Source organism: Phaenicophaeus curvirostris, chromosome 10, assembly GCF_032191515.1.
Source record: "Phaenicophaeus curvirostris isolate KB17595 chromosome 10, BPBGC_Pcur_1.0, whole genome shotgun sequence".
Classification (NCBI taxonomy): Eukaryota; Metazoa; Chordata; class Aves; order Cuculiformes; family Cuculidae; genus Phaenicophaeus; species Phaenicophaeus curvirostris.
In genome coordinates, this window is record NC_091401.1 from 17,482,263 (window position 1) to 17,492,289 (window position 10,027).

Below are 10,027 nucleotides of genomic sequence, written 5' to 3' on the forward strand. Positions count from 1 at the left end.
ATGGTTGAAGGAAAAAGTGGTGGTGTTTGCAGTTAATATACAGTCAATTTTCCATTACCAATAGATGGCCTGACTTGTTTTCAGAGAGGGTAAAAACCAAAGGAATGCACGCTGAGATTCCAGCTGACGGGCAGGAATAATAGCAGCTAGGATACACTGGAGAATGGGGGAAAGTGCTGCTTTATTGTTCTGAACCATAAGTGGATCCTATGAAACCACACTGGAGGACTCTGGACTCCTTTTCTTGTTTAGCCCAGTCATAGTATGAATTCACAGAGCCAGAATAGGTGTGCAGGTGGTACAGCAACATTTGCCTGGAACTGGTTCTGAGATAATATGTCTGCAGGGCTAAGCCAGCTCTGGCCAGAACTTAAGTGTGTCTGTATTGCCCTTCTCGAATGGGTCCCTTGTGTACATATGTCTCATTTGGCTCAGATCTGGCAACACTTACTGCTTCAGGCTTAGTACTTGATCTGTAGTCGCTTTGGATTCCTGCAGGGCTTATTAGCTTGGCAGCTGATCCAAACCTGGCCTGGCTCAATACCTCTCATCTGTAGAAACAAAGCTATTTACAGTTGGGAAGCCAGCTTAGCCTGATAAACAGAAGATCTTTGTGTCAGCTGAGCATTACTATTATACAAAGCATTTTGATCCCCTGTGCTTCCCACTGCTAGAATGGAAATTTGGCTATCATATCTGAGCAGGTAGCATGGAATACACATCTCCTTTTCTTGGTCAGATGCTCTGTCTTCAGCCTCGCAAGATTCAAATGCCTATTCCCAGTTTTCCAGGAGGGTGCTCTACAGCAGTTGCAAACTGTGAGATTGTGCAGCTAAGAATCACAGTCCTGTGCAGCCAGAGGTAAGGAATCCAAAAGAGGAGCCTGCAGGCTAGCTTGTTCTGCTGAGAGAGGAGAGGCCCCAGCCCCTATTTCTGCATTTGAGTCCTTAATTAAGTAAAATGAGGTAGTCCTGGGAGTATAGCTGCAAGTGTGTGCTAATCAATGATCTTATAGGAATCATGACCTTTTAGGCAATGATCTTACAAGAGTCATTACACTTGTTATGTTACCTGTCTGGAGGCCAGTTAGGCTTGGAATCTTGACCTTTTTTACTACAGACAGCAGTTTTCACTTGACTTCGGGAAATGCTTCTTGTAAAGGGGAAATTTTGGTGTAACTTCTATTCTGTGCCACATTCTGTTACCAGGAGAGGGCACAGGCAAAGCAGGGACAGAGACATTGCCAATCAACATTAATGCAGCGGGTTTTGGAATACAAACTAGAGTAGCACTATTTCTACTGGGTTTCAAAAAACCAAGGTACTGACTTGATTTGCTAAATTTGTGTATTGTTGTATCACAAAAGAGAATTGTTATAAACTTAATTATTAAATGGTAGGTCACTGGGGAAAAATAATGGTGTATTTGCTGGATGGGCATATTTGAAAAGAGACTGTAGCTTTTTTTTATGATTCATTCAGGTCGTTACTATGATAAATATGTAGTTTGTCATCCAAAACGAGTATGTAAAGTAATGTAATCACACTGCAGCAAGAAGTCTGATGCAGAAAAGGATGTGCTTTTATTCAGGAAACACCAATTTGTATGGGAAAGATTAAGATTGCTGGGCTTTATCTGGATATTTATTCACAGAAAATCTGTATTCTAGGACAGTCATGCTATGACTGTTCAAAAGTATCAGCTGCTAAATTACAGCATCAGCACACATCTGTATCTACTCCATTTTAAAAAGTGGTTGGGTTGCTAGAGAAGATCTTTGCATTATTTGGTTATCATTGAAATTGCTGCAACAGTTAAGGTCATGGCATATTTAATAATTATTATAAGAATTCTGACTTTTTAATCACATGTAGATTTGTAATCCCTTTTTCTTCCACTTCCAGAATCTTCTGATTCTTCTCTCTCATCACATTTACACTGGCACAGTGTCTTTTATTTCTGTGCAGCAGAATTGTAGCCAAGAGGTGCATCAGGCCCAAGACATCTTACTTGCAAGTAAAATTGAGAGGAACGAGTATTTCCAAGTATTATCAGGAAAAGATGTGGTAGGGTGCAGAACTTGGCCAGATCTGCAGATGATGAGCTTTCCTCGAGTCTTGATGTCAGCTTATGTGTGTGGATAGTTTTCGTTATTTACTCCTTTATATGGAAATTAGCTATGGCACAGGGAATACTGGCTAGGAGGGTGGTCAGGGATGTTATTTCTCACAGGAAATAAATGGTACATAAGAGCAAAACTCTATGGCAGTCTAGGTATTTTGTATTTATTAATTTCTTGAAAGTTTTCACTACAGAATGCTTTTAAGGGGGAGAGTTTTATTACCAGTCATGATACTTGTTTTCTTTGAACAATCAAGAGAAATAGAAATAGAAAACTGACTAGCTCTCTGGGGTTCTTGTGGTAGGGAAGAACTGAAGTGAGCAAGTCTCAGGTGTTTTTATACTAGTGCTTTTATGAAACTGGGCTTATACTACCTTTTTGATTTCTTCCACAGAGGATAAGGTTGCAGCATAACCTGTATTACATTAGTTGACAAGAGGCAATCCATCTAGAACACAGACTGCAATGAATATCAAGAGGCTTGGTCAGAAATTTTTGCTTTTTGAGACACAAAGGAATACAAACATGAAATGCAACTGGAGGAACTTATTTTGAATGGCTTGTTTAGATCTTCCTTTAAACAAAGTTGTAAATACAGTTTCTCTAAAAGCATATTAGTGCTTTCATGCTGGCTGGTATTAGCACAGGGTTAGCTAGTCCTAGGCTCTTAAAAGCTATGTTGCTTAGTAGAAGTTCTGGTGCTGTATGACTCTGAGGCTGTGTCACGTACTGGAAGCATGGTTAGTTGACTTCGTACGTGATGGTTAATCTGAACTGACAGCTCTGAAAGTAAGTCGACTACCAGTGACTGCAGGTGTCACCATCATTGGTGGCCTGTATGACTATGCCCTGTCTTATGTTGGAATGGTTGGACTTACCACTGTCCTCTCTTGTCACATCTATTCCAGTTTTCCTGCTCCAGGGTTGCCCAGCTAAGGTGGTTGTCACCTATTGGAATATTTTGGCACATAGCTTATCGGGTAAGGAGGGACTGGTCTGAGTCACAAAGGTGCTAGATGATAAATGCTGGGACTGGTAAAAAGATGAAGCAAGATAAATGAATTTCTGGGTTTGGGTACATCTGTGTTAAAGAGCAGAATGTGCCTGTGAATTTGATTAAAATTGAGTATTAAAGGATAATATCAACAATGTGTTCATACTCAGATGTTAGCTTTTTTTGAATATTATTACTTTCTAGTCCTAAGTTTATCTTACTGAATTTCAATGTAATAATGTTCCCAGTTAAAGCCAAATCATGGGAAAGCCAGGCAATGCTGAAAGCCTGTGGTTTCTGCTACTAAGGAATGTTGTTATCTTTCAGCATGGACATCCTTGACATCAGCTAGTCTAGCCTGCAATATCGCTAATGGAGAAGTGCAAGGACACTAATAACGGGTTTGGAACCTTCTGCCAAAGCACATGTCTGCCCTCTAGAAGGACAGAGAAAGAAAAAAATATTTTGCTTACTTAACAGTGTATTGTTCAGAATCACATTCATCATTCACTCCTTCCTGATGTGTATGTGACATGACAGCGGAAGGGCCTTTATAGAAATAACATATTCTGACAGGGTATTTTTTATTTTCTGTAACTCTCTGGCACAAAGTGCATTGGGCCACCTAAAACCTGAGCTAATGTCTTCCAGCTAAAAAACAGGTTGGAGTAAACACCTATAAGAGAACAGAACAGAACTTGGAAAGCATGGAGAAAGCCCTCTTTTACACCAGGTGACTACAGACATTCTTAAGTGGCTAGATTCTACAACATGATGTGTTTTACAAGCATTTGAATGGTTATATTTGAATTTGAATCCAGAAAAATGCTGAAGACTTTTAACTCCTACTGACTTGGGTGAGCTGATTCTTTCCTGGGATGAATCACTTAGAATCAGTAATAACTTACTTATCTGATTATTTCTGTCTCCAGTCTTTTTTCCCCCTAATGTACTGACCAATTTTTAATTTTATTTTCTAATGTATTGGCAAATGTAATCAGCATACGCAGAGGATTCTTTAGGATTGGCAATCCAATTTTCTGTCAGCCACCACATATGTTAGACTCAGCAGCATGGCTGGCGCACAATGTCACAAAATGGGTGTAAGATTCTACCATTGTGCCTCTTCCTAAGATTCCATTAAAAGCCTTATTCCTGACTGCAGCTCTGTACCAGTGTCTTCCCTTTCTCTCCATCCATTGGTTGATTTTGTCCTTGTTGTGCTGCCCAGAACGTTCAAGTGAGTCAGTCTCATATGCTGAGTCAAAAGCAGGTTGGTAGGGCTGGATATGATAAAAGAAGCTGAAGGTTTTAAAACCATCTATTTACAAAAACATAGGAAGTTTTTGTATATTTAAAAATCCTTTTTGTTCTTGTATCCTATTACATTGCATACAAAATATATCCACGACAGATCACATTTGCTCTTAAAAAAGCAAGTTTGGGAGCACTGATGGTAAAATATTTGTTCATTTATGGTAATAACTGGAAGAGAGGTGGAAGATTTGTAGTTGGATCTAAATTTCTGAGAGTTTTGTGAGAAAATGACAAGCTTGGCTTTGGACGGTCAAAGAGGAGACCCACGGGAAGCACAGAGCATGCATTAGCCATCTACATATGGATGAACTTTGCCACCTTTGATTTCTAAACACAAAATAGTGCTTCCTGTCCTCCTGTCATGAAAATTTCATATCAGAGGAAGTGTTAAACTGAGGTTTCACCATGCTCAGATCAAGATGTTTCTGTCAATTATAACCCATTGGAGCATTTGCTAGTATGATGTTGCCAGAGTTTAAATAATTAAAGGTTAGTTGTCTTCAGCAAATAAATAAAGTACACCTAATGGAGCATTATCTTTTGAATGTCCTATCTATTCATTACTTGTTTTGTCATAAAATTCAGTCACTTCCAAGGGCTTTTTCGGCCTTTTTGGAAAACCATCATGGTGCAAGTGTACTGCCTTCTTCCTGATTGCAGGGGGATAGCAGATTCTGAAAATAAAAAAAATGAAGCCCTTTCTTATATAAACCTTTTCCGTGACAGCACTGAAAGCACTATTTAAAGGAATTAGAACCTTTATTCACATTGTACAGGTGGCGAAACATTTTGTAACATTTTGTAAGAACTCATCCAACAACCTAGTATTACTGCTGAGAATTTAACGTGAGTTTCATAGAATCATAGAATCACCAGGTTGGAAAAGACCCACTGGATCATCGAGTCCAACGATTCCTATCAAACACTAAACCATGCCCCTTAGCACCTCGTCCACCCGTGCCTTAAACACCTCCAGGGAAGGTGAATCAACCACCTCCCTGGGCAGCCTGTTCCAATGCCCAATGACCCTTTCTGTGAAGAATTTTTTCCTAATGTCCAGCCTAAACCTCCCCTGGTGGAGCTTGAGGCCATTTCCTCTTGTCCTGTCCCCTGTCACTTGGGAGAAGAGGCCAGCACCCTCCTCTCTACAACCTCCTCTCTACAACCTCCTTTTCCTTAAATCTCAGCTCGCTGCCCTAGTGCTGAGGACAATCAGGGGTCCTACTGTTGATCTAGTTACATTTTCTCTCAGGTAGATGGTGATTCTGTTTAGATCTAACACTCTGACTGGAAGCAAGTGGAAAAAAAATGAGTGGAGTTACTTGCCTTCCCTTGTTACTCTGCTTTTGAATTGTGGGGCTGGACATGATTGAACCACATCTCCAGTCTGGCCAACAGCAACCAGAAGGTGAGGCTAATTCTTGCTTAGCGTCAGTAGGCACTTTCCAGTGCAGAGCAACAGTGCAGCAATGTCATGCCTTTGCCATACCCTAAAGCCCAGAGCTGTAAATGTTGCCGTGTCCATAAGGCAACCTCACTATTCCAGAACAACTGTTCTTATAAAAATTTTTCTTTTACATAAGCTTCATTGTTTGGTGAAGCAGTGCATGTATTTCTCTGTAAAATTATCAGTTCAGAGTCTTCCTTTTTCACACTTAAAAATTCATATTTTTAACAGTATTTCTTTGATAGAAATGCATACCCTGTGCTTAATGTGCCAGTTCTTCCTATCTTTATAGTTTGCTTGCTCTTAAAGGACCTGGATGTAATTTTTTAACTTAGGTGTTGGCAAAGTTTCTTGCCTTTATTCTTGTATGAACAAGCTGGGCATCTAAAGCCTGTCTATCCTCTTCTTCAAGGACACCTAAATTTGAATCCCATCTGAATTTCAATGAGGGCTAAATTTTACTCAAAAAGTTGTAACTACTTGAGTTTAGGCAGCTAGGTACAGAAATATATTGGCTGCAGCTGCTGGTTATTTCTCCTTCATTTAAAGTTTGAAGTGGGACAGAGTTCAAATACATCCAATGTGTTTTCATCAGGAGTTCAGCACAAAACTCAGTTGTCATGGTAGAGCCATTCCCATCCAACTTTTACATAATAGCTGAGTGGTTACAGCAGCTACCTTGGTTCACTTATTTCCTCAGTTCTTCTTATTTCATCTCTGAAAACTGTGCCCTTTCCTTTAGGTTATAAAATGATCTGAGTGGTAATGCTTTCAAGTATGTTCTTTGAAAGCTGGGTTATGTGCATTTAGGAATCCAGAAATGCTGAGGTCCAAAGAAGAGCAAGTAAAAGGATGCCTGATCCTGAACTGTAATTAGTAACATATGCAAGCAGGGCTGGAAGATGCTTTTCTTGGATTTCATCCCCAGAATTCCATTGTTTTACTTAATGGTGTAGAGTTGTGTAGGTGCTAAAAGATCTCCTGGCAGACTTCCTTTTCATCTTAATCATGATTTTTTTTCCATCTAATTGTGGAAGAATTAACCACACACACATTTCTCAAACTCTGTGATGTACAAATCTCAGTGTGGTCGAATTCCCTGTGATCATGCTGTGCAAAAATAGCAAAGTGCTTTTTAAATTGTTCCCTGATGTTTGGCTAAAATCTTCTCTTTAGGCAGAGGATAGTTATCAGTAGCACTAAATACACATGCTAATGTGTTTATCTCTAGTGACATAAACACAAGAACTCTTGTGCAATTTGTACAAATGTATTGTTAGGGAAAAATGAAGGCATGAGAGCTAATGTGAATAAATATAACAATAAGTAACTTTATGTAACAATAAGTAAAGTGAAAAGGAATAATGAAAAATACATCTACTCTTGTCTGAATACCACTGTGAGCTATTTTAATGGGAAATGTCAACAGAATTGTAAAAAGAGAATAAAAACAGCATCTCAATTATTAAAATCATCAGAAACCAATTTGCTTCAATTAAAGACTTAAACATGCTCCCAATGCTTTGATTAAGAAAAAAAATAGAAAGTTTCTTATTCACCTCAGCAGACATCTCTGCAAAATGGAAGGTTCCTTGTGCTCCTCTGAAGCCATTTAATGCATATGTGAGCATGGATTCTCAGAACTATCTATAATGCATATAGTGCTTTCTGCTCTCAGTGGCTTTTTTTCCCACTCTCTTTACGTCATTTGCCATTTGTGAGGGTTGCCAGGGTAATGACCAATCATCCCTGGAGAGATGCCTGCTAGTAAGGACAACATAGGCTTTCTCTTTTTTGGTATTCTGCAGCATGGATTCAAGAGCTATTCTAGCATCAAGATTGCAGAACTTTTGTTTAGTTAGTAGGGAGTGAAAGTTTGCACAGTATGAAATAACATCCTACAACTAGTGAGGTAAGTGGAGATTTTTCTGACTGGATTTATTCAAAACACTGAGCATTGTTACAATTTTTTTTCTGCTATGTGTGTAGCTGACCTTGAAATTAGTAATAGCAGAGAGGTTTTGCCTAATTTAAACAAGGAAATCTTAGTAGTGCTGCTTATATGGCAGGTCAGGATTTATTATCTTTGTAAACCTTGCTTGCCACTACATTCTCCATATACATCCAGTCATCTCAAAAAATAATTTCAGAAGAATTAGTTAAAAACAAAAAATCCTCACGGTGTGTTGTAATGCAGATTACAGAGCATTAACTGTGGTTGCCTCTAAGGCAAATGGGAAGTTCTGAATAGTCTTCATTGTACTTGTATGTATATAGCGGGCTATATCAAATGTGAAAATCCAGAGTTGAGCCCTATCCTATAAGATAGTGAACTCCTGTTGTTTTTAAATCTTGTCTATTAAATAGATGCTTGCAGGCTCACGGGCTGGGCTAGCTCCTTGCTCACCTGTGGGCAGTATGAAATCAGTAAGCTCAAATATCATTATCTAATGTTCCTTGTGTATCAGTGTTCCATAAGATTCCACTATTTTTAGTAATTTGGGAAGCAAAACCAGAAAAATACCATTTTGTATTGTTGTAGGTGGTGTCTTAGAAAAGTAACGTGATGGCAACTAGAAAAGACATGTTAATTAGTAAATTGGGTCTTCAAATGAGAGATTCAGAGGTAAACATTTCTGGAGAAGATCTTTATCTTTCTGTTCACCTTTTTCCTGTCTTATCTATTTCTCCTCTCTCTTTCCAACTGGAAAGTGCTCTGTGACTCTACAATACAGAAGATAGCATTTGCTTTCAGACAGTGGGACAGAGAGACAGAAGCTGAAAGGAGGAGAAGGGAATGAATTCTACATTGTTATTCAGGGTGTGATGTGTGTCAACAATTAGGGCAAGGTATTTGTAGCTCTGAGGAGTGATGCGGGAGACAGGCAATAACAGGTCCAAGGCAAACAATCTGGGAGTAATGAAGGAATGCTGTAAGGTTAGGTGGAATTAAGTGGCTTTAGTGGAGCTCACACTGGGGGTGCAGTAAATTAACCAAGTAGTAGAGAGCTCTGGGGAGCAGGCTACAAAGATTCCTGGGGCATCTGGATGAAGCTGGTATGCAGAGTTTGGTACGGTGAGCCTGGGATGATAGGTTGACTAGAGGTAGACACTAAAGTTTTGGGATACAGTATTTAGCTGTGATGCAGTTTAAGTGCTGTTGAGCAATTTGACCCATTTAATGCCCTGTCTATTGGTGGAGACTTTGGAGTGGTGAATTCCAGTTTCTTTACCTTCTGCTTTTGAATACATAGGAAAGAGGAAGAATTAACAGGACAAATTAATCCACTGATGAAAAGGCAGGCTTCAAACCAGGATGGAAAAACATGGCACAGGATGGAATAGGATGGAATAGGAAGATAAGTTAGGATGACAAAAGAGAAGCAATGCTTATCCTAAAAAGAGACATGCTGGACAAGTGCAAGAATATATATAAACATTCGGTAGTCCAAACGCCTCATCCATAGAGAAACAAAAGGCAAAAAATAAATGAAGGTGAATAATCATAGGGTGAACAATAGTTTCTAAACATAGTGTATGACAAACCAGATCATTATTGATAACAGTACTAGATTTATCACTGCATTGGACAGCTCAGCCTAAACTGTGGCCTTTGCTATTGGAGGTTAATTCTCTGGAGATCTGATAGATTATTTTGTCTGATAGCCATCATCTATCCATGATCTGACATTACCTTGTTTGGTTTTAAATGAACAGTACCCCTTTTAAAGGAATACTGTGATTTTTAATCCATGGCTGTAGTGGTTAATGACACCATCTGATGAAAAATTTACTAATTCATTTTTCATCTCACCAAAGCCCTATGGTTCTGTATTTTGTTTCTGTTGTTTGAAATCCAAGCTGTTATTGCATTACCTGGGCTGGACCGTCCACTGCTACGAATAAGTACAGCTCTGTTACCTCTGGGGATCTGGTGACATAACTCCAAAACTCTGGTGTCAAATCATGAAATGCATGTATTCAGGGCATCAGGGAAATAATTGAATAGCATGAACTTTAACTAAGTGGCACCAGAAGGCACTGGAATAGTTACAATATCAATATCTGATTTTAAATTACCACTTAACTGGCATTTCTGAAAAAGAGTGGTAAAAACATGCTCTGTCATGCAAAGTGGGAACACAAT